Source organism: Microchirus variegatus (assembly GCF_963457635.1).
Source record: "Microchirus variegatus genome assembly, chromosome: 20".
NCBI classification, from domain to species: Eukaryota; Metazoa; Chordata; class Actinopteri; order Pleuronectiformes; family Soleidae; genus Microchirus; species Microchirus variegatus.
Window position 1 is genome coordinate 11,962,750 of NC_139821.1, and position 26,441 is coordinate 11,989,190.

Here is a 26,441-nt window from a genome sequence, read left to right on the forward strand (position 1 = left end):
CTTCTTAAGAATTTAGTCTGTGAGAGCGATCGGAGGCAAAATATCACTGTCACAGTTACAAGCTCGCACGCACACTCTCATTCTGTCCGTGAGATCACACTGATCTCTCAAAACCCTGATAAGTATAAAGATGCAGTGACAGATGAATGTATAATAAAATAGATACAGCAATATTAGCGACAAAGAGATCGAGGTTCAGACACAGATGGTATCTACCATTTGTCTATTGTTCCAATAAATTCTTAACTGTTTTTATTAACTAACACTATGTTTTTTCAGTTCCAGATCCCTGTGGCAAATTTTGAGATCTGTGATCTTTAAGCTGTAATGCGCAATGTATGTAAAATGGTAAACTTCAGCCATTTCTCACTACATTTTAGGTTGTTTTGTAAAAAGATACTTCATTAAACGTAAAACAAAGGGAAACTGTTGGAGTCCTTGTTGTTTATATGTTATTATACGACGATACTACTAAACTATTATGACTCTGCCTTAAACCATCATTATCTGTCATCCTTCTCCCTCCAGTCAAGTGTAATAATTCAGGTTGAATAAATAAGTAAGTAACCTAAATAAATAAGGTTAATTAGCAATGAAATATGGTCAGACAGATAATATGTGCATACGTGTGGCAATCCAATGTGGGCTGGAGAAACGTGGATGCGTGACACTGAAATAGAATTAAATCTATGTTTCTCTTCTCGAGGCGTTAACATAGTACATGTAGTGTACATTACACCCACAGGGGCTTAATGTTGTAGCACAGTAAAGGAGTTAAAGCTTCTATTAATCAGATGATGGGCTCTGTAATCGCCGTGTTCAAACTAGCGGCCTGCGGCGCAGCTCTTACACATTCAACCTATTAGGATAATCCTGTGAGGTAAATTTGAGAGGAAATTTGACATAATCGTCAGACACGATGGCAGCTACTCAAGCCTCGTTCACATCTTCTCGCCTGAAGAGAACAAGTGTGAATTTGCAAGTTTAACACGGCTGTGCGGCAGATGAACGATCAGCGGCGCACTTGAACCCAGCGACACCGCTCGGTTATTTGTTAGTGTTTACTCGGAGGTTCGACCAGATACGAGTTTCCAAGAGAAATGCTGCAAGACGGTAAATTAGGTTATGCAAATGAGGCACAGTAATAATATGAATAATATGGGAACATCCCTGGCCTGCATCTATACCATAGACTTGACGAGTGCAACGCTAATTCAAATTAGATTGGATTTACATAGCAAATTTCCCATTAGCTTGGTCCCGGGTGACTCCTCGCTGATGGCGCCAACGACTTCCTTTATCCCACAAACACACGCGCACGTGCAGGAGAAGAAGATGGAGAATGGTCTTGGAGCTGACCTAAAAACAAGCCCTCAAGACAAAGAGACACTCAAATATTTACTCCAAAAAAAAGAAGAAGCTGCACCCGATCGCTTTGAATACTGAATAACTGAAAAACATCTGTGCAGCATTTCACCGGGGCTCTTTTTCTCTCCGGTCTTTGACTGCAGGTTTTGGAAGAAAAAAAGGAATAAAACATCTTTTCTTTCTCACTCACTTGCCCTCAATTCAGCTGAGTGATTATATGGGCCAGTGTGGGGACTTACAGTGTGACGGATGCTCGCTGTAATTCTTTCAATGCTTTGGGATCATGTGAGGGAATTTGCATATGTATGATCAGGCTGCACAATAAGTAATCTTGCCAGCACACGTGTGGATTCACTCCACACCACTGACTTAAGCCCTCAAGCCCTACTATTTGCAATTAAGGTCCTTTTTTTCGGGCAATGTTTCGCTATTTTGGATTATCATGACTCAGCAAGTGTTTGATCAAGCTGAAAAGGGAACTCGGGAGACCGTATCATTCATAAAAGTATGAGTCAGAGTCCTCAGTCATGAGCAACCAAGCTTTTTTCCTTTTTTTCCTGCCACTGCTGCTGAGGTGACGCTGCTTCAGTCATTGTGCAGTACTTGTCCTGGCCACAAGGAGGTAGAGGTCTTCTGCTCTGAGTGGCTCCACAAGCACTGCAGGGGGAAGAGGGGGGAAAACTGGTGCCATGATTTCAGAGGAACGGGCTTGTAAACATGCCACAGACAGTTGTTAAAGATGATAATGAAAGCGGGGGGAGGACCAGAGTGCACCGCACAATGAATCCATTTTCCAGAGTGCATTAAAAAAAGGGCGGAAAGGAGGCCGAGGGAGTTGTAGTTACTGCTGCCGCGGTGAAGAATTTGATTTGAACATCATTGAGAAAGACCCTTTACAATTCCGCCGTCTTAAATCCATAAAGCCCTGACAGCGTAATAGCCTCGCTTACTTCTTGTCGGCAATCACTGTAGCTTTTAATTGCATTGTTATGGAAGGCGACATCTCTGTCACTCAGCTGTGTCCGCTGTGTACGCTCAGTGTACGCTGCTGTCACTCACGGCTGCCAGGTGTACTATTAGAAAAGATGTGGGTATATTATGTTTGTGTGTGTGAAAAAGAGGATGGGAGAGGGAGGGAGGGAGGCAAGTGGGAGTGACAAATTTGATCAACTTGTGTGTGGGGTGACAGTGTTGAGAAGGTGACAACTGAGTGGGGATTGAGGCTGATTTGTCTTTGTGCAGGTGACACAGTGTTGTCAAGCACAAAGGCTGCATCATCTCTTGAGGTACAGTTCAAACATTCTCTTCTTTTCTCTTGGCAGCCATTGCTCATCTTCAGCACACCACCACCAAGCTACCTTAAAGCCCCGTGGGGGTCAGTGTCAGTATTGGCCAGTATGTCCATCACAGGTCTGACCTTTTGGAGAGCTCCATCTCTCCATCCATGTGCCGCTGGATCTCTGCAGCCAAGCTACACTTGAATTTATGAAGTATACATACAGACTCGCCCGAGGCAAGTGGAGATAGTGGTTAGAAATGTATATGTGAAAGGCTGGGAGGGGAAAAAGATGAGGGAAGAGGAAACTGACATGGCAGGGAGGGGTTACTGTAGATATGGGGAAGAAATGAAAGAAGATGATGGAGAGAGATTGGGCAAAGATAGGTAGGCGAAGAGAGAGAGAAGGATTTATCGGATTCACAAAGTTAATTTCATATGACATGATAAGGTGATATAAAGCGCTAATGGACAGAGAATGATGGACAAGATCCAAAGGCAAGTGGATAAGGATGAAATAGTAATTTTAATAAAAAATAGTCAAAGCGTCAGTGAATATGAGAAAATGGCTCACTCTCACATCTATATGGTAAATATAGAGACAAAGCCAGCAGCTTGTTAGCTTAGCTCTGTCCAGATGTAAAAAACACACACAAAAAACCTCCCTACCTGCACCTCTAATAGTGGGAAAACATAAATTTGACTAGTCTGCACCAGTTGCCTGGCAACTGGTCCCACCAGCATTTAAAACACATCCTTTTTCATTAGTGGATTTCCTCACGAGAGCAAAACGGTTCTGAATTTTTTATAGCAAGATCAACTTTGGTCAACTATGACCTACAAATTCTCGCCAATCACCAAGAGCGAGCAGTCGTGACAGCGCTGACCTTTGAGTGGGGGAAAAAAAATGATGCCATTATCGCTTGTTATCTGCACAGCCCCAATGTGTTTTCAGACACTCGAGACAGGAGTTCTGGACACAAATACATCTTTTGGATAACTGTGTCGATTGATCGTCTCGCCGCTAACTGACTGCTAGCGACCCCGTTAGACTGGACAGTTTTATTTCCTCTCTTTAATGTATTTATTGAGGAAATGTGTGTACAGTGGTTACAACAATGCCATTCTGAGGTGAACAGGAACACACTGGAGACATTTGACAACACGCTGTAAACTATAACCTGACTATTTGTCGTTTTCTGCAAATAAGCACGAGTGGAAAAACGTAAATGAGTTTTCTTTAGAGGTGTTAGTTGTATCATACAAACACATTTAAGTTTAAATATTGACAAATTTGACCATTGTCAAATGAGATCATACAATGCTAATTAACCCTTAGAACACAGCATTTTGTCTGCTTTTTTCCATTACAATGCTAAGAATGTACAATACAGAGTGTCTTTGTCATCTTTTTCCAGATAAACACACACCCCTAGGATGTCCATATAAGGAGTTGTGTATTATTCCCACAGCAATTTACCAAGGGTGCGCCTGTGGCACAGATTATTAAGCATTAAGGGTTAAGTGCTCATCATATTCTCAGGAAAAGATCACTATTTTGGATTACAGAAGATAAAACACGGGGTGTTGACTTCCGCGCTCATTGGGACGTCAGAATGCGATAAATTCCTGTAATTGTTGTCTCGCAGAGCTCTGCTTTGTCCGTAAAACACGTGAGAGTGCAGGCGAGGGCAACGGTATGCAAAAACCGGAAGTCCACAAAAAGTTACTTTTTTTAAGGTGGACCTAAAGAGATACTACTAAACAGAGCGTTCTGAACAGGGCTGTTTTGGCAGGGTGATTGAACTGCTGTGGTGCTTCATCCTTATGGTATTTTGACCAAAACATGTCACAGACATGTTCATTAGGACACCAGGGAACTAGGTTAATTTGGAGAAATACGGTATAATATGATCCCCTTTAAAATGTGTGTGTGCGTATCAAAACAAGGCAACCAAAAAAGAAAAAAGTTAACTGCCACTCATGTTAAAGAGCCGGTCAATAGCTTTGGTTCGTTCATGAACGTCACAACTCTATTTTCAGAGGTTAATGCTACTGCTGAAAAAAAAAAACCTAGTCGTCGAGCAGTTTGACAGCATAAATGCTTCTTGCTCCCCACCCGCCCCTGCACTGCAGGTGTTTACACACCGACGTTCCCTCAGTCAGGTCTGATAGTATTTTCTTGACAGAAGCACATTGTTTTTGTTAATAAAGGCAGATTAATAAGATCAATAACAACAAAACGTGACTCACTGCAGCTTTAACTCTAAGCATGTGCGTCCAGAACCTCATAATCCCCCACCGATGCAAAGCAAAGCACCACACAAGTTTCATGTAGGGACAAAGCATGTGGTGCGGGCTAATTAACTTATAACCCTGAACTAATTGCTTTGCGTCTGCTCCAGATCCTCCAGATTAAAAAATCTGCTTTTGTTGAAATATAATGGCGACAGAGGTGCAAGAGCGTCAACTACGCCTATGAGTTTTATCAATCCAAGCACACAAAGTACATTAGCAGGAGCAAAAGACTTTGAGCTGATTAATTGATTTTTAATTGGGCGAGGCAACAATTGGGCGGCCACCGGCGCAGACTGATGGCTTTATGTTGCTTTGACAACCCCCGGTTATTGTTACCCCTCACATACACATGTTGTGTACTTGTGAACTCCCCTTCAGCAACGCTGAGATGATGTTAATTGAGAAGTAGCAACACCTTCTGCTACGTAGCTTTCCAGGAACAGGATAATGATCGGGAGTGCACACAGACTCCGGCTGCACAGCCCACAATCCTTTGCTGTCAAGAGTACTCAGGGGCTTTGTTGATGTCGGGAGCCCCTTTTCGTCCCTCAGCACGGCTCCCACAGAGCAGCCTATTAAACATGTCTTTATTACATAGGATCCCGAAACACCCTGTAATAAAGTCTGCGAAGACTATCGCGGCTGCTGTTGGTTTTATTTCCACATTTATTACGTGCAGCCCTGCACCGCACGTCGAGAGCCGTGTCTTATTATTAACCATTGCTATTCGAACACATCCGCAGCTCACATATGTACATATGCAAATCCACAAACAAAAGCATTCGTGCATTTGATTTTTTTTCCCTCCTTCGCTTCATCTCTCACGTTTAAACGTCGAAAAAAGGATATGTAAAACCTGGTGCCGCGTTTCCGAAGAGGAAGAAATGTCATTAGCTCACTATATCATACCCCGCAAGCCTTTTCACAGAGACGAGCAGAAGCATTATAACTTTGAGGTGGGGCTCGTGTGTTTTTTGATGGGATCTCTGAGGCAAAACAGGAATGCCCAGACACACCGGTGTGAAAGCGTTGATGCATTGTGGAGACGTGGGGGAAACTGTAAAGGCACGGCGTTAATACATGCGAGGTGCACTTTACAGAGAGGGGTTTAATAGCATTGTCATTGCACCTAAAGCGACAGCAGAAATAGGTCTGGTCATACACAGAGATACAGGAAATTGGCTCGTAATAGAGACAAGGAAGCCGTATTATTCCTACAAGCTATTGCAGTCAGACAGAATATCACCCGAGTAAATATGTCAGGATATCACATATTCTGGTGCCTTTTGTGTGCCTTGAGATGCCGAGGCCTGAATGTACAGAACACGTAACGTTAATGACTGGCAGTATGGATGAGCTGTCTTATCCACTTGGTATTTATCTCAGATAGAGACCATCGCCTGAACAATAATCGCACTTCCACTCAGCTGCTTAGCTGAACAGCAGCTGTGAAGCAGCAGCAGAGAGAGTACGGGGCCCGGATGCCTCTCAGCATCAAACCACTTCTCTTTGAATTTCTGCAAATGAAGAGGATTTCAGCGTTGCCAGGGACTAAACGGGTTGAAGCAAAATAACTGTGGTCAGTAATTCTGAATTAATGCGGTCACTAAATACTGTATCGGCTCACACACGTCAGATCTTCCCCTGTTTTACATCGTGTATTATTTAAAAAAGAAACACATTTATTTGACATAATTACATGTGTAGAACAATCGCAGTCGAAGCGGTTTCTAGAATATCCCAACAGAGAGATACATTCAGGACGCATTTGTCACTTCCACTGCATTTCTTTCCACCACAGCTGGAATTTTAATGTGGAAGTTACATTGAAGCCTGGAGATGAAACGTTATCACTAACTCCTCATGTTTCTTTGTCCATGTAATTGTCATCAGCGTCTAAACTCAGATCACAGCTGAAGAAGTCTGTGGGTGTAACACCCCCCACTTTGCAATCAGTATCTTTAGAACTGGCCTGATTTCCATTGTCTCTCCTGGAGTGGATACAACGTTAATTTTGTTTTCGAAGGCAAATACGTATTGGCATTAATCACAGATGATGGAAATTTGCAAGTTTAATTCTGCCCACTAAAAACTCAGCTGCACACGAGCTACTGCTTATGAACCCCCCCCTCTCGCCCCCCCCCAAAAAAAAGAAATAACCCAATTGCAATAAAACATAATTAGACAGATAAAAAGCCTTGATGATAACTCAGTGATTTCAAGTGCACTTAATGGTCTATTGTCTAAATTTGTCAAGCGACAAGAGTTGTTTTCTTTGTCTTTTAGTGTCGTAATTAACCAAGTGCTGTCTGTCCTCAAAAAGCATATCTACATGACTCAGCTCTTTCAGCCAATTTATCTCTCGATTGTCACAACAATGGAAGCTAATGAAGGAGATGGTCAAATCAAACATGCTTCTTTCAAAGCCTCCCAATGCTGCACCCATTATCACTGCAGCACAAGCCTTAATCCAAGCTAATCTTATACGTGTACAGTGGGGAAAAAAGTAGACTTTAAATACAAGGAAGGTGCTTTGTTGTTCTGGAGCATATAAGATGCATCTTTACGAAAGGATGAGATTAAAGCCCCGGGATCAGTAAACAAAAGGAGACGATACAATATTAAAATTAGAATATACCACTTCTAAAAAAAAAGAAGGATGATTTAAATTCACAACAGGAACACGGCTTATACGTGCGGTACATGACAGATGAGCTGATGTGTGTACCTTCATATAGTTATTCACAATTAAATCACACCGCACGTGACTTTATCTGTTCTTTTAGCCGCATTTCCTGTTTTACTGTGAGTGTGAATGTGTCTCGAGTACGGTGGCCCTGAGGTTCAAAACACAAACGCAAATCACAAAAAACGAAAACACAAAAACATTAACTCAAAACGGAAACACAAAACATTTTGTTTTATGCTTTTGTGCTTTTTTATTTGCGTTTTCCGTTTTGAGCTTTTGTTTTTGTGTTTTATGCTTTTGTGTTTCCGCCTTGAGTTAATGTTTTTGAGTTTTTTGATTTGCGTTTTTTTATTTGCGTTTGAGTTTTGTGATTGGCGTTTGTGTTTTTTCTTTGGCATTTGTGTTTTTTGATTTGCGTTTGTGATTTGTGATTTGTGTTTGTGATTTGCGTTTGTGTTTTGCACCTCAGGGCCACCGTACTTGAGAGTGTCAAATATGTTATGTCTTATTGTTGCAGCCTTGTCAAAGAAATGAAGTTTATCGTTATTAGTAAGAATAATTTAGATTCGTTTAGCAAACCCACACGATTTAACTTTGACATCAAGGTAGCCACACATCATTGTTGCTGAAATGTACTGAAAACATTGTTTGACCGTGACATGTTGTCATTTCTAAAGTAATTAAAACCAACGCACTAAAGTGTAAAAGAAAAAGTATTTGCACAAGTTATTTAAAATTATAATATTTACTGTTTTGGTAAGTTTTTTTTACTGTCTTAAAAAAAAGTGAGAGTAACTTTCTCTTTCCTCTTGGCCATTACAAAGAAGGAGCAGTGTAGGTTTTCCATCTCTCCTGCTGCCTTCATTCCTCATGTCCCATCATTGTGAGGAGATTGTGTCCTGAAATGGGAGGCGGCGGCGGCGGCGGCGGCGGCAGCGGTAGCAACAGCAGCAGCAGCAGCAGCAGCAGCAGCAGAGTCCTTTGGATCATCTCCCCACAGATTAAAAGCTTATTCAAATTATATTTCTCCGTCTCTTACAAACAAGGCAAGCTTCACAGCACAGTCCCAGCAGAGAAGTGCTGTAAGCAGCTTTGCAAACACTTGGTTCTAGAAGCCACAAATTGAAGCTTGATGAGCTGCTTCTTGTTTGTGGAATTAACGCCCAAAGTGGTGAAAGGATTCGAAGTCATTTAGCAATTTAGTGGGGGAAACAAATGTGGGTAATTGTTTTTGTAATCAGATATTGACTTTTAGAAAATCATTTTATAATTTTTTGGTGAAAACCCCCGACCCAATTTCCTTTGTTTGCGCTGCAGCACAAAATGGATTCTGTTAACCACTCTGCCTTGAGCTTTCTTAACGTATTTGAAACTGTTTTAAACAATTTGCCCCGAAAACACAGTATAATCGTTCAATATGAAATTTCTCAGACACAGTTAAGACCCCGTGGAGCCATTTACCAAATTGGTTTGTCAAAATGGAGAAAGGAGAAACAGCAGAGTTCACGGAAAAAAAAGAGTAAATAGCTGAATTTCACCACTCAAGCTTATAGGCAGCTGAGCAGTTACCTTAATATAAAAATATACTTTTTTTTTTTTTCAATAGGAGAAGCTAAAGATCTCCACAACAGCAATGAGATGTGCTGTACACTTTCTATTCCTCCAACTTTTGGCAGCTTGGCAGCTCCAACACTGCATATTCATGTAAAAACAGCTCCTGATGATGAAACTACACACTTCTGACACCTGGTTCTCAAACGTTGTCGACAGTCAGACGGCGGGCCTCGGTAAAGGAGAGCAGTTATTTGTACTTTCGGCTCTGAGTCTCCATCTCACTGCAGCATTTCTTAAAAATAAATAAAAAAAACAACCATTTAGGAGTCGAGAAAGTCTGGGCTTCATTGTGCTTTAGACAAAGCGTGGGGGGGGGGATGAATGAAACGGCACTTAAGAAAATTGCGCTGATGAGGTGAAATTGTTTTCCCTCTTTGTCTTGAAGACAGAGCCCTAGAATATAGTTTTTTTTCGTCACACAGAAATCACAACACAATCTTTTTTTAGCCAAAATAAAGTTAACTAAGATGTCAAATATGCAGCTTTATAAATCTGTTTAGCCACATGATGACTCACTCGGGCCCAAACAGTTTGCCCTGTCATGAAGTCGGAGCACATTTTTTGCTCTGATAAAATTGTGCTAACTTTCCAGTAAATGTTCTCATTACGCAGTCAGGTCATATTCAGATCTGTCTAAATAAATGATGTGCAATTACTGTCACTGCCCACCACCACCACCACCCCCACCCGACCCCCTCCTAACCCTGTTCAGAATACACGCACAAGTGCTGCCTCGGCAAACTGCCTCCACAGCTCGAGCTGCAATGTCACATCGCGTTATGAAGAATGACCTTTGTCTCGGCTGTATCACAAGCCCAGAGTCTGTACTTAATCAAAGACGATTAGTTCAATTTACTAAGTCTGCTCGGTAATGGGTGCACGTTGAACCGGTGGCAGCGGGAGAGGTCAAAGCGAGTGGGATTTGAACCCTCTGTCCTTTGACGCCTGTGGGTAAACATTCATGGTGGCTCTGCGGGGGAAGATGCACGGCATTCTGATGAGTCATAATAATCTAAACCATACACACTAATGTGGTGCCATCACAGACTGTATAGACTGTACATACAAATAGACAGCATGTGCTTCTATATGAGATATTGTTGACAAGAGGAGCAGGTACAGAATCAGACCTGATAAGACTTCCTTACGCCGTAATGTTTACAGAAGATCAGAGGTCACAGAAGTTATAAATAGCTTAATAAGTTTAAAGGTGATACCGAGTTCTGATTATCCAATAGAGTTGGGATTTCGTCAATGTAATATACAAAGTTTCAGAGCAGATAAAGCTCTGCGGCCACCATCTGATGTCTGGCGCCCCCCTGAGGGGGACTTCGACCACATGTTGGAAACCATGCACTTGCATTTACATACAAAGTCAATGTACAGACGTGATATTTGCACCAGCCGGGCCGAATGACGCTATAGACGCAATGTGACAAAATCGTACCCGTCGCGTTGATCGCCCAAATCACGCCTCCATACGGAACTCCCTAAGTTTACAGTGAAACCACGCAAGACGACTGCAGACGTTTGGTTGATGGTGAAAAGAAAGGCCCGTTACTTCTGTTAAAAATACAGCGAGTTGTGGCCATCGCGTCACAAAATGTGCAAAATGATCCTGCTGCGAGGCGACAAATCGCGTTCGGTGTGAACGAACACAGCATTAGACTTCAAATTGAGTTTGCCACCTTGGTGGCTATTACTATTCAATGTAGTCTTACTTTGTGATTTGCTCCACCTGGAAAAGAGGAAAACATCCACCTTTTATAAAAGGTCCAAGGAACCAACCAGGTCGTGACTGAGACCCCAGAGTTTCCATCCATGCATGCACTCCTGGGTGTTTCTCTCCGACATGTAGGTCTTGCGTTTGTCTTTTGAGAGGCCCTCCTCTGTCACGCGCAGGCACTCCCTCTCTGTGATATGTGACTTCATGCAGATAAACTGTACCATATGTCAGATGTGACAGTCACTGATAAACTGCTCACAAATTACTCCTGTCAAGAGTGAAGAGCTACATTCCACTCCTCCTGCTTTCTCTGCAGTGCTGGACAGGCAGCAGCAGCAGGCACAATCAGCTGATACTTACAAAGTACTTTACTTATAAAGTATAAAGACGGAATCCGCGTTTTTGAAAGTTTTTCTCCCCCACCTTATACCATCGGAGACTCGTTTCAGTCAGTTCTGGATGTGCAGTATGTAAAATGGCCTTCATCAGAGCTATGCCTCAGTCTAATTTGCTAACTGATCGAGAGATGTTTGACTCTGGGATGTGAAAGCCTTGCCCAGGGCATTCGCTTCATCTGCCAATTAAATGAAAGCTAATTAAAGACATTTAAGGCTAAATGAAACAACTCAAAACAGGTTACTTACCACAGGTTTTAGATGTACGGGTTCACAAATGAAAATCCAGGACAGTGTTCTATGACAAATGTGGAAACACCATAAAACTTATAAAAATGATATATGTCATATATGGACACTACTTCAGGCTCTGTCGCACATGAAAGAAATAAAGAAATAGGAATATATTGGTCATATGTAGAATGTAACTTTGAAATATTTTGGAGATTTGGAGAGCAGAGATTTTAACGATAATGACGAAGATACAAACGGCGAGGTGACCGTTCCTGTGCTGTTGCTGCTCTTGACCTCTAGAACAGGTTAAACCTCCTGATTTGCATTCTATCACTGAGGAGTTTTTAAAAGTTAACTCAAAACATGTTTATTCAGAATGGCTTTAAAAACACAATAGCACGGTGACACTTTCCCTCTGTTGTTCATTGTACTTTTTCTAATTTTATTGGTTTTCCTTACTGTTTTATTGTCAATATTAATCCTGCTAAGTGTTTTTTATTCTTTCTTTTTATGTGAAGCACGGCGAGTACCTTGCAGATATTGTAAAGTGCGATGTAAATAAACATCAATTGATTGTGAAAATGTGATATCACCACACCCTAACTAGGAATCAGTTTGCAGCGATCAAACAACCCTAATTCAAATACAAAATGTATGGTTTTAAGACCCACAGTACTGTGATTTGTAGCATGTCACTTCAACTTGCATAATTGAAAAAAAGCAAACAAATTTTTTTTGAAAATCCCTCTTTTTTCTTAGTTTACTGGGTTTGCCCTGGGCTGATTTTTTTGCTATGGCGGGTCACATATACCTCAGACACTGGTATCGTGAAATTAGATTCAATTATAGATTCAATTTCCTCAGCTCCCCTTCAATCACATAGCCTGGTATTATACAGTATTTACTGCATTTCTGAAGTACCACCAGAGCAGGCTCACGTACCACTGGTGGTACACGTACCACAGTTTGAGAACTGCATTAGAGAATAAAGTCACACTCCCTCTAAGAGTGTATTATGATCCCAAGTGTCACTGTTGTTTGGTTTGGTAGCAGCTCCTTACATCACTTGGTAATACAGAGGATTACATTCCACGACCAGAATATAAAAGTATTGTGAAGGTGGGAAAACAAAAACAAGAGTTTGCACAAACACACAAAAGAAACTTGCAGATGAAACAAAATTTCACCGGATTGATGAGACAAAAATAAACTTCTCTCGAAAAATGATGGAAAGAGTAAAAGAGAGGAGAAACAATTAGACGAGTTCAAGACCCGCAGCCAACTCATCATCTGTCAAACATGGCAGTGGTTTTGTTAGGGCTGGCTGCCAGAGAAAGTGGCACACGGGCAGTTATTGATGATTTCCCTGCTGATCGAAGCCACATGAATGCAGAGGTCCACCGGAGCTCTCTGTGCTCCGATTCACGTCAAATGCTTCAAAACTTATTGGGCTACGTGTCATGATTCAGCGGGAGATTGATCCTGAACAAGAAGCCGAAGAAGTTTTCAAGGTGAGACGGTGGAATGTATTCGACTGATCTAAAAACAGAGAGACTTCAAGACGGGTAGCGGCTGAATGAGGCCGCAGAGAATGCTCTGGGAGAGAATCTCAAAGGGATCTGCTGAGGGTTTGGGTCGAGGACTTCAGGAAGTCACTCATTAAATAACTTTACAAGAAAAAAGACAGTGTCAGAATGGTTGTCGAAGGACTCCGTTCAGACTGTGTCGTGTTGATTGTGTTGTATCTGATTTGATCGTTTGGCGCCTGTGTTGAAACATTAGTATAATGTTTTGTTTGGCCTCTGCCCTCTTAAAGTTTTGGATTTTTTTCAGCAAGGGACATAACACAGTTTAGCAACATTTGACCCTAAGAGAAGTAAGATTTTATCTCTTTATCACTTTATTTCTAAGTTATTGAGCATCAAGTCTGAAGAGCAAAAGTCGATTAAGGGCGCTTTCACACCTATAGTTTGATTGCTTTGGTCCGCACCAGTCAGAAAAATCCGCGAAGACCATCGGCACTGGAACCAAACTAACCCCCGATTTTCCACCTGGCGCGTCACCGCCGTGGAACGTAAGCGCCGCGGTCACCAGACATGATCGCTAGCTCGCTGAATGCGTCTGGCTCACAAGGCAGTGCTGCGCTGCCGTAAGGCGCCTGGTGGGGATTGACGGTGGTCAAAAGCGGGGCAAAACCACGGCGCTGACGTTCTGCGTCGCTAACGCGCCTGGTGGAAATTCGGGGTAATCCCGTATCTCATCTCATACCCATAATTCATTGAACTATACAGTTCTCATTTAGTTTAGCAGCTTTCACACCAGAGGAACTGTACCAAAGTAGGGAAGATAAAGCGGTCCAAGACCTGGGGTGGTCTCGGACCGGTTGATTTGGTGCGCAAGTGCCAAGATTACATTCACACCTACGCAAACGAACCGAACCAAGGGACCAAACATGTTTGGTGCGCACCAAGAAGAAAAAAACAGTATGAGGAAGAAGAAAAATCGCAGCTCATCGATTGGCAAGGACCGGAAACGGAAATCCATCTCCTTCAGCCGGCTTGTTCACCACAAAAGCAAACAATGGAGCAACACCAAATTTATGCAGTTTTTGGGTTTCTGAAGCTGCCCAGTATGAGCAGCAGGCGAGGCAGCAACCGATCCTCAAGCTGAGGATGTATTCAGTATTTACAGTCAGCAATTGTCTACCCATATGGTAGATTTCATAGTTAATGGCAGAAACAGAAACTCTGTCTCAGATTTTGTCGCTGATAGAAAGAAGCTCAGCTCTGGGGAGCGAGAGCTTCGCCTGTGGCTCCTTCTACCAATGAGATAGAGATAATTAAAGCCAGTAAAACTAAATGAAAGAATTCAACACAGGTTGCAGGTCACAGGTTGTAAAAGTCTGTACAGAAGTGCTTTTTCACAAGTACTGTTGTGTCTTTTATGGGTCACAAATGTCACAGGTACCATTTTTATTCAGTACGTTCATTTAACTTTGTTGTACAAACAAAGGGTTTTATTTGTCAGTTTTCATTTGTTCAGGAGACGTGAGACCCTTATAGAGCAGGGGACGTCTCTCCGACGTTGCTGTACATGTTGATTTGGACGCCTGACTGTCTACCTTCCAAGTGTAACGTCTTAACTATTGAAAGATCATAAGATATCATGTTAATGGTGATAATATTGTACATTGTAAATTATTTCCAGCACTTCACAGGCTTTAACTGTCATAATTCACAATGTATAGGTGTAACTGTTACAGGAAACTACTCCAAAGTGATCTTTATGAAGTGTGATTTCGGCAGTTTAATATAATATTTCGACAGGAAAATTGCTAAGTTATGGTACAATGAAGTATTCATACAGGAAACATCATTATATGGCACAAAACTGACAGTAAATGGCTATCAAAATACCAGGGACAAGCATTGCAATAGCTATAAACTCTATGTAATTGTATTGGAATTCTATTCTTTTCTGTATCTGATAGTTTCAGCTGTTAACAACTGCAACCTTTATTTAGTATGTGGACCATGTGAGAGGGGCTCTCCCACACAGAATGAAGAGAAAATGATGCATGAGGAGAAGATGGAGGAAGAGAGACGAGAGACCGAGTCTCCTGTTTCCACTGCGCTGTGATGTTAAAGCCTCCTGCTATCAAACCTGAGCAGTATGCGACTGAAAAACACATTTATGTTGATTAAAAGATATCAAACCTGTCTGACGAAATCCCACGTGAAGATACGAACGCTTCAATATCAGCTTCCACATAATTTGACAAATGGACCCCTGTGATACAATTTCCTACGTAGGTGCGTTAGGCGATCGCTGCCACTTTGAATTTAAAACTAAAACATCTCCTAAATACGTCCCCTCCTGAACTCGATTCTCTACATCTGTCTGAATTTGTGTGTTCTCTTTCGACTCTGCGGTACCGCCGTCTGTGTACGAGACACCCACATTAACATGTTATCTTCAATATATCATCATCAAGCCGTGCTACACACACACACAATCAAAGTTAGAGAGTTTGACACGAGGTTCACTTTCACTTTGAACACCCCGCTTGACCTCGTTCTGCACTCGCTGTAATTAGCATTGTGCAAACACATAACTCATACAGCGTGTGACTCACATTAATCATTTACTCTCCCACGTCCACCAAAACACACACACACACAAACCCACCATCTTTTGTTCCCACATGTGTGTCTTTCTCAGAAACATTATTATCAATGCAGAGTTTATAGTGGTGTCATCCATGTGACAGGATCTCACTGTAGAGTTTATTTCAGTCTCTCTCTCTCTTTCTCTCTCGACATGAATTTATCCAAAGATATTAAATCCGCTGCTCTCAGAATCTTAATTAGACTGACCCTCTCAGGAAAACGCTGACACCGTAGGAGATGTGAATCTTTCTGACACACCTGCCGAGGTGGTTAGCACAATTTAATGATCTCCTCATGCTTATCATCTTGGTTTCGGAAAGCCTAAAATAACTAATAGTACGAAAAGTAAGTTAGTTAGTGGCGATGTTTTGAAATCGATTCACAAAATTAAATTGGTATCCGTTTATAATGGACGACATGAAAACACGCTGAGCAGGAGCCTCGCGAGGGGCAATCACGAGATAATGGCTGCGGACTGCAGTTTTTCATATTTCCCAAGACTCTCTCTCTATCTGCGTAAACTGCTTTGACACGGCTTTAATTAATACCTTCACATTCACAACATTAGCATTAAAACAATGTTAACAATAAATCACACAACTGCTTGAATGTGTCACGCGTGTGTTGTCACTTGATTGTGCAGTTCCCACCAGAAAATGTACAGTGTGTAAGTGTTTTTGCCCATTTTTTCCAGGATAATTTTCAATATCTGGCAGTTATTTACAATTGATAGCATGTGAAATTAGCTGTTAAGAAAAAAAAGATTTTGCGTATTAAATTTGAAATTCAAACAGTATAAAACATATTTAAAATAACATTTGTTTGAGTCTTTGGCCCCCGTCCCAATACCTCCCCTAATTTTTGCCCTAACTCTAAATTTTGCTCATTCTTGTGGAGGGGGGGAGCAAGGGGGAGTGCGATTTTGCCCTTATAATCAACCCTCAAAATGTAGTGACCTCTGACGCGGGCTTAAAACTAAGTGGAAGATGAAATTACCCATGATGCTTTGCGAATTCAGCGAGCAGGCTGATTTATTTCAACAAAGATGGCAGACAAATCTGCAGAGGAACAATTTCGTTATCAGTATATTTTTGCAAATAAGCACGTTACAATGTCGAAATGTGTTGGAATATGTTGGTTTGATATACATCCACAGGACCGTTGAGATTTGAACACTGATGTCAGAAAATAACTGACGATTTATGAAAGCAGCTAGCTAACTAGCTAACTAGCTAGCTAGTGGCTATTTGCCAAGTTATTGCCGAGGCTTTTTTCCTGAATGAAAATAGTAGCACGCTTCACCGGTAGATTGGTCAACATGTGACGTAGGTTAGCATGTTCGTTACGTTCACTACGCTAGTTTGCATTTAGTGGTGTCCCAATTTCATAGGGAAGCCACTTCCCTCAACAAGGGGAATTTACGGTTGAGGGCAGTCCAAACCAAGTGGACATTTTAAGGGGGAGAAATGGGATGGGGCCTTTGTCTCAATGTCCAAAAACAGGCCAAAAAAATGCAAACTATGTACGGGTGTTTTTCCAACTCTCTCCTCTCTGGTAACAAAAATTAGTGCCGTTTTTGGTCACAAGTGTATATTCCAAAGAAAACATGACACTTTTTCTTTTTTTTAATGATTTAAGTACATGCATATTCTCCAGGTGCTCTGGCTTCTTCCCACAAAAACATGCAAGAATTGGTGATTAGGTTAATTGGACACTCTCGACCCACTGACTGTAGGTGTGAGTGTGAAAGTGAATGTCTTCTGCCCTATGTCAGCTGGGTTAGGCTCCAGCTGCCCCACATCACCCTCATATGGAGGATAAAGCAGTAGAAAATGGATGGATGGATGGATGATTTTGCTGGTTTTGGTGCCTGGTGCAAGTGTAGTTTGACTTAGTGAGTGTGTTTTGGCTCTAATAACATGGAATAAATCAATCAGAATGCCATTTTACATTAATTTTAAAAACTGAGTGCACTTGCAAGATGGTGGAAATTCTCTGTAGGTGTAGCCGCCATCTGTGTTTTTATTTTCCGCCACCTATAAGTCAATATGACATTGACAATTGAATGCACTAATGATACACACAAAAAAAGTTTTCTTTAAATAATCCAACGATAAACTACAGCTTTTATTATTTTAGACATTGTTATTTTTGCCCTTTTCCGTGTAACATTCAGATGTTACAAGCGTAGATCCCATGATTAAATAATGCATCGATATATTGTCACGCTGACGTTTCCCGTCATATAACGGTCTTGTGTGAATACCTTTGAACGCTCTGCATTAATGTCAAACTTTAACTTAAATATAACCTGTCTGAGAAAACGCATGTTTATACATAAAAGCGTTCTCTTACGGGAGTTTAACAATCACATAAAAGGGAATAGCATTAAAAATATATGAAGTAATAAAAAGACAGCATTAAAGCACGTAACTGTACAGAAAAAAAAAAAAACTGTTGTCAAGAAGTGATAAAATAATGATGAGCCGGCTGGAACTGAGCTCCAAATATGCAGGTGATTTCAAAGCTTTGTGTCCCATATGGCAAAAGCCTGCAGGGCTTAAACCCAGATTTTGGAAAAATCCAGAGGAGCTCTGGCTGCAGATCTAAAGCTGCCACTCGCTTGATGGCTGCCAGAGAAATGTTTGCAATACAGCTTTGGGACGGACCCAATCACACTTTAAAGCTCATCAGTAAAGTAATTCTAAAATTACATTTAACAAATGAAGACCTTTCGTTTGAGTTATTTTCTCCTGGCTGTTATTCTGTCAGGACAAAACAACTGTAGAGCAGTTTAAATATTAAAGGTTAGGAGGATAAAATACTCCCTTTCTCATTTCTAGATGGCTCGGACGATCATGATTTGTTTATATCACAACTCTGATTTATTTTGATTTATCGGAAAAAGGATTCAACAGTTTTAAGGATTTATCTGTCCAGTGGATACATGTAATGATCAGTTTTCCGCTGTTAGCTCCCAGTAGCCACTGTGGCTGATGTTATTTCCTGTCCCTTAAGTTTCGTTTTACTTTTTTTTAAGGCGGACCTAAAGAGATATTACTAAACAGAGCGTTCTGAACAGGGCTGTTTTGGCAGAGTGATTGAACTGCTGTGGTGCTTCATCCTTATGGTATTTTGACCAAAGCATGTCACAGACATGTTCATTAGGACACCAGGGAACTAGGTTAACTTGGGGAAATAGGGTATAATACGAGACCTTTCAACAAAAATTGAATGATACATGTCTTGAAACGAGACTGTGTCACTCAATGTGACAGTTAAAATGTAAAAAAAGAACTGCTAATAATAGAATGACAAAATTAACCCTTTAACACTGAGTGCATCACAGACGACACATTTGCTCAAGTGCAATCTGCATTACCGTAATAACGCAGTAGTTTGTGCTATTGGAAAGCTGAGAAGTTGGAAGTTGGAAGTCAAAACCAACTCATGGTTACTGCTGAAATTCTAGTCGCGCTGTTGCAGGAAGCCAGCAAATCTGCGTCTTTTGTCACCTCGTTGAGAGGTACATAGTTTCCATTTTTTTGACCTGTTTTTGAGACAAAAACTCTTTAAGTATGTTTTATACTCTTCAAATTTCAAATTTAACACGCATGATCTGGTGTTTGTGTACAACTACAGTGTTTTTTTAAATAAATAAAACCTTTAGTTTTTGTTCAATATAAATTGTTAATACACTATTTTAACATGCAGTAAATTGTGAATAACTGCCAGATATGGAATGTTGCCGCTTTTATGATAAAAAAAAACAAACTGAAAATAACCTGGAGGCCAGAGAACTTCTAGTCTGGTCAGGAGGGGGCCGGTCAAGTGAAAAACACTTTGAAATTATTTGGAATTTATATCTCGATAATCCATCATGATATTCAAATTAAAATGTCCAAGAAGTAAAAGTTTTTGTTTTGATATATAGTTCACAAAAAAAACCAACAACATGATGATGATGCAACATTAATCTATAAATAACAAAAAAAAAAGACTATGAAAAAATAAAATTAATATTAACATGTAGACAATTGTAATTAAAAGACTAGACAAGGTTTTGATGTGATAAATGTAACCTAATTAAGGCTGCAACTAATGATTGTTTTCATAATCCATTCATCTGTTGATTATTTTCTCGATTAATCAATACTTGTTTGGCTGACAATGTCAGAAGATGTTGAAAAATGTGGATCAGTGTTCCTCAAAAATTAAAATGATTGTCTTGTTTTGTCCACAACCCAAAAAAAAGTATTACATTTCAATTACTTCTTTGTTATATGGAGCAAAGAAACCATAACATATTCACATTTTAGAAGCTGAAAAATCAGAAAACCTAATTTTAATTATTGAAAAAAAAACAAAAAAAAAACACTAAAACCGATTAATTGACTAAAAATAATAGTTTCCAATGAATTGACTGCAGCCCTAAACCTAATGTATTAATATATTATTATTATTATTATTATTATTATTATTATTAATATTACTAATAATATATTGTCGATTGGCCATATATTTTCATTATATATATATATATATATATTCATTGCTGCTGCTACTTCTGCTTTTAGCAGCTTGTAGAAATATCACAAATATATATTTTTTTGCACAAAACATCACAATTTGGTAAATTGTTTCCACCGCAATTGTAATATTCTGCATGTGCTGTTCTTCCTAATCAGACCTGTCCATATTTACTCTGACTAATGTCCAGTACGTCTCAAAAATGACACTCAGTCCTCTCTTTCCTCTGCATGTTGAGAGAAAGGCTATAGGGTCACGTTGATGGATGTCCACTGTCCATAACAGCAAACACCACATTTGGTAGTGCATGTGTTCCCTTGCCAAAAGCTCTGACTAATGCTGGAGTTGTCAGAAATCTTATCGCTGCATTAATGTGAGGAGGTGAGCCAACAATAAATCTTGATTGCAGTGGCAGGCAAATAAAACTTTAATTCCTGGCCTTTCTCCGTTGCTGACCGTGACGTTTCAGTGCAGAGGAATGATGGCGTTTTCTGTTTCTTTTCTGCGCACGTTCCAAAAAATGCCAAAAAACTTCCCACCTTATCAATGAAGATAAAGTAGTCTGCTTATTTGTTTATAGCACTCATGCCCTTTTAATTTTTAATTTGGATTTCCATCAGCCTTCTTGTCTCATCTGTACAAAGGAATTTGCCAGTACTAATTAGCAGCAGAGAAGAATCATTCAGTTAGCATCTAAGCCAAAAATAAATGGTGTTAAATGTCTCGGATGAATTAAGAGTGGGCTCGCTCTGCTTCATCTTTCCTGCTTAAATGACATGTGACCTCTGGAAGGTGACTAAGTGGAACTAAAGAATGTAGTCAAGAATAAGTTAACTTGCCAATGATCATATATCTTTGGTTAAAGGCTGTTCCGCAGTCGTTCCAACACATAAGTTATATGGACCTTTTACAAAATTAATAAAAAATCATTAAATCTCAGTGTGTTTTATCATAAATATAACTATATAGGTCTTGATACACCGTTAATCTCAATGCACTGATCTGTGTTAACAATTGTGTAACAGCTCTAGTGATAAGTGGTTCCATACAAAAACAGTTAAAAAGTAAAGATAATAAATCCATATTTAGCACTAACATTTTGCTTTAAGGAACATTTAAGCCTCTTTTATCTTATTGTTTTGTTTTTTTGGTTCATACTGCAACTGCAAGGCCTGGGTCATTAATGTAGTTAATGTCATCATCCCGCTTGGTTGGTGCACTTCTACATTTTGTGAAAAAGCTGTTAAAAGTCTGTTTTTTGTCAGACTAAGACAATAATGTCATGTCAACACGTTAGTCCAACTAAAATTGAGCTAGTCTTAGTCAGACTAATGTACATTGATACTACGGTCCATAGTCCGATTACTCCTGCATGTATACGCTTAGTAGGACTGGAGTTGGACTTCTAATATCTATCTAATTTGTATCATGATTAACTGAACAGCAGGTTTGAAACATTCAGGACCCCAGCAAGATCCATTTCACTGTCCACTGTTTATTGTTCTGTGACATAAAGGTCAACAAGAAACGGATTCAATACGCGATAGCTTCTAAAGAGATACAGTGCCACCTACGGAGGCGGAGTCAGACATACACGGCCAATAAATCGATTTTCTCCTCCGCATGTATACTCCGGCTCAGCAAGTTGTCCGATTGCCTGTCTTAGTCTGACTATGGCCTTAGCTCAATTAAACTGACTGCTCATGCATTTCATAGCACAACAATGTTCAGTCCAGTAGGTGTGACATTCTTGATTTGGTGGAAAGGAGACCAAGAGGATGTTAACCATGGACGCTTGCTTGAGATTAGACGAGGAAGGCCAAAACTACTCACACGTCTTCAAGTGATCGCTCAATAAAAAATGCGAGGACAGACACAATAGGCAAACTCCTGGCAAGGAAATTGCCTCAACTGGAATGCAATGCTAGTTCGACGACATATGCAAAGAATGCTCGAACGCCTGCCATGGAGCCTCATTTTAGTATGAATGGAACCACAGCCATGTTCATGCATGTGAGAGAATGTGCAGCTGTGGAATGTAAAAAGAATGACCCAGGCCTATAATCACCCAACCAATTCATGGAGAAGACATTTCAGGGAAATACTCATTCTGAAATGGTTATGGACTAATGAGTTGCTCCAAAAAAACTTCTCACCTTTCCATGTGGTTTGTCGAGCACGGAACAGATTAATTGTTGGAATAAATTGGTGTGATGTGAAAAGCCCGTTTAAGGAACAAAAGTGCTAATCCACCTTCCATTCAGATACTCCATTAAAATGAGAAGCGTGGTCCTGGTTTCACTCGACTGCTTGCACAGTGAAGAGATGACAGAAGGCAGCCGAGTGTGACACGATGAGACTCATTTCTCACTTCAAAGTGGGCTAATCAGTAATCAGCTTTGAATATAGATGTTAGGAATTCCACAGGGTGCTGCCATCATTGAGTTGACGACACTGTCAACAGATCTTTGCAGAACGGAGCTGCTCTGCAGCTCTTGCATGAACAACAACGGACTCCCTCTGATGCACACTGACAATATACAACGTTTTATTTATTTTGCTATCATCTTACCCGCGATCGTGGCAACATTAAGGGCCAATTCCAATTCCTATCTTAACCCCCAAGCTCAACCCTTAATCTTAACTGGCCCTCAAAACCAAGTGTTGAGGGTTATTTTGTCTGTCAACTCCAAAAAAGAAGAAGAAGAAGAACACATTTACATCACGATTATTTATTACGATCCATTTGTCAGTCAAGTTATTAGGTTGTCAGTTAGTTATAAGATGATACTCATACAAATACCACAACCACAGACGGATATTCGTCCGCACCGGCCGGCTATTGACAAAAGATCGTAAAATAAAAATAAATGTTACGCAACAATGACGTAAGTAATCCATAATATGGGCCTAAACTTTTTTATATCGCTATTAACAAAGAAAATACTTAATTTGTAGCATACTGCTTTCGGCGCCATCTTTGTTATGTGAAAACACGCAATGCATTCTGGGTAGCCCTTGCTCCCAAGGGTGGTCTCGGAAAATCTCAATATTGAGGGCGATACAGCCCTTAAAATTGCCCCTCAACTTAATTTTTCTTCAGAATCGGGTCAGCACTTGCACTAACGGGAGTGCACATTTTTGAGATTGAGGGTTAAGATTGAGGATTAAGCAAGAAATAGGAATTCACCCTAGATCTGCACATTCAGTGGCTTCTACATTCCAAAATGAGATGTACTGTATGGTGAATCAGAACACTCCAACTTAAAGGTCCAGTGTGTAAGATTAAGGTACAGGGAGATTATATGCAGCATACTTTTGTTGTGTTTTTAAATGTACAATCTCTCTTTTATTGCACATTCAGCTTACCCACAGAAGCTGCCATGTTGGACCACCGTGTATTTAACCCTTTAAAACCGAGCGTATCGCAGACGACAGCTTTACTTGCACTTTGCATTACTTTTCATTACCATAATTACACAATGGTTTATGCTATCGGAAAAATTCCAGCGGTTTCTGAAAGCTGAGAAGTTGCACGCCAACATATTATGGTGGATATTATGGTAATTTCACTGCCGCTGTTGCAGGAAGCCGACGAATCAGCGTCTTTGTCACCAGAGAGGACAGAGTTGGAAAAACGCCTGTACCAAGTTTCCATTTTTAGGGTCTATTTTTGGACATTGAGACAACAAATGTTATTTTTTAATGTGTTGTATTCTGGATCTGGTGTTCATGTTCGTGTAGTGTTTTTTTTAATGTGTTAAATGTTAACATGCAGTTATTTGTAAATAATTGCCAGTTATTCTGAAAAAATGGGCAAAAGCACTCACAGGACATTTTCTGGCCATTTTCTGGCTAAAATAAGCAAAAAAAAAGTCCAGACAGACATTTTGAAGATGAGGTTTAAAGGGTTAATGGACACACTAAACATGTTTTGAGTTTTAATGATAACTGAAGTCATTCTTCTACAAGCTTAGAAGAAAAGGGTGCGGTGATAAGTATTCAACTGCGACAAACAACTTCACCAATAGGTGTTGCTATATCCTACACTGGTACGTTTAAGAAAGTTTTACACACATAATCCTTTTAAGTTTAAGGCACTCAAAATATTTTCCAAAGAGGTTTGTAAGAGGCAGTTAAAAAAACTTTTGGGTGGCCTCTTCTGCGGCAATGTCACTGCCAATGTTAAATGTTTAAAAAAGGACTGGTTAATTTAAACAGAAAGGGGATTTAGATAACCCTGCACTCTAATTCCTTTTAACCAACATCTGCCACCCCCTGTATATTAGCACAAATCATAAAATGTAGCAGGAAAAATATGCGACTTTATAATCTCCTGCCTACCAAAAAAAAGCAAATCCCCCTGATTCATTGAATTCATTATCATAAACATGAGCTTTAAAGAAGCTCGACTGAATAAACTTTGCCCACGGCTTTTGATAATTTAGTACCAATCAATGCATCTCACTAATTTTTTTTAGAGCCCACGCCATGGTTCAGATGTTGCTTTGAAAAGTTATGTTGTTCCAACAGAGTGATTAAATTGTCTCAATTAAAGGCACAAAGCACAATACAAAGCAGAAAACCCTGCAACAAAATCTACATGTCCACAGTTTTGCAGTAAATCTTGTGATTTTCTCAGGTCGCTTTATCCACTTAATCCATTTTAGGGCCAAATAACTGTTAAGACTTTTCCCTTATCCACAAAATTCATGAAAAGAAGCAATTATATATTTGGAACAATACATGAATGAAAGTCATCGCCACACTGCACGACATGCTCCTTTCGCCATAATGGAGTAGGTAATCCTATCAAAGCAATATGAACTAACATTTCTGAGGTCAAGCCCTCAGACTCGCAACAAGACTTTCGTTATTTGAAACCAACGTGTAAAAAATATAGAGTTGCTTTAACATGACTGTTAACTTTGAGGAGTTTGCGTGATGTGAAAAATACTCTGGCTTCATGTTAGTGACCAACCAATGACTTCACAAATTTCATTTTTAGTAGTGTATCTACTCTGTGCATTACTGACACAATAAAACACCCGGTAAATGTGCAATATGTGAGCGTTGTGTGTTTTTCCACGTGATTTATGACGCCGCGGGATGTGCTACCTGACGATAATAGAAGGATTTAACAAACGAGAGGAAGATAGGAGGACAGAAAGAAAAAGAGAGAGAAAAAAAAGAAGTCATCTAACTTTGATTTACAACTGGAATGGAGAGCAAAATGAATGCGAGGATGTGAAGCTGAGACCTCCCATCTGCTGTGCTGTAGGACAGCGGCAGAGCAGCCATCTGTGCCTGAATCTGTTTTAACATTAACATTTGGTACGGGGGAAAAATAGGCAATCTAGAAAACAGGCCCAAGATTAAACAATCATCTGTCACAAGCAGTACATCTACATATACTACAGTATATCTCAATATTCAATATAGATTGTGGAGAAGCTCTACTAGTGGGTACAAGGTAATTTTATTCTTCATTTTCCACCGCTCAGCTTGTTCTAATAACTCTACGCGACATTATTTCTCAATAACTGCAGCACAGACTCTTTTCAATTCCATGATCTTGGCCATGACCGTGATCCCTGTCCATTTAATTAAAAATAATACTGTTAACAAATCTCGACCTCCTGCGAGTGCTAATGCTATTTCAGATTTGAAATCATTTCCTGGGGAATCAAATGTCGAGAGACTGTACTGTAAAATCAAATCACATGATTTTTTTTTTCTGCCTGCTGCACTGGACCTTGGTTTCTTTGACAGTCGTCTCAGTTTTGAGCAGAACTGCCAGACGTCGCTCAGATTCTGCTCTGAGCTCCACAAATTACGAGGATGAGAGTGGTATTCAGGCAGAACAGGACAAATGGATTTGAACATTCATGACTGGCTTTTGTTCTTTTAAAGAAGAAAACACATTTCAGAATAATAATAATAATAATAATAAACATGGAAAAGGTTTGAGCTCACGGATGAACAGCTGGACAGACAGATATAAGGAATAAGAAAAGACTAAGACAGTGAATAGAAATGAATCTGTGACACTTCAGTACCACACATCAGACTGTCCCTCGGCGCGAGCCGTCCTGCGCTGACTGGTTCACACTAGGAGACGCAATTATCAGCATGACATTTC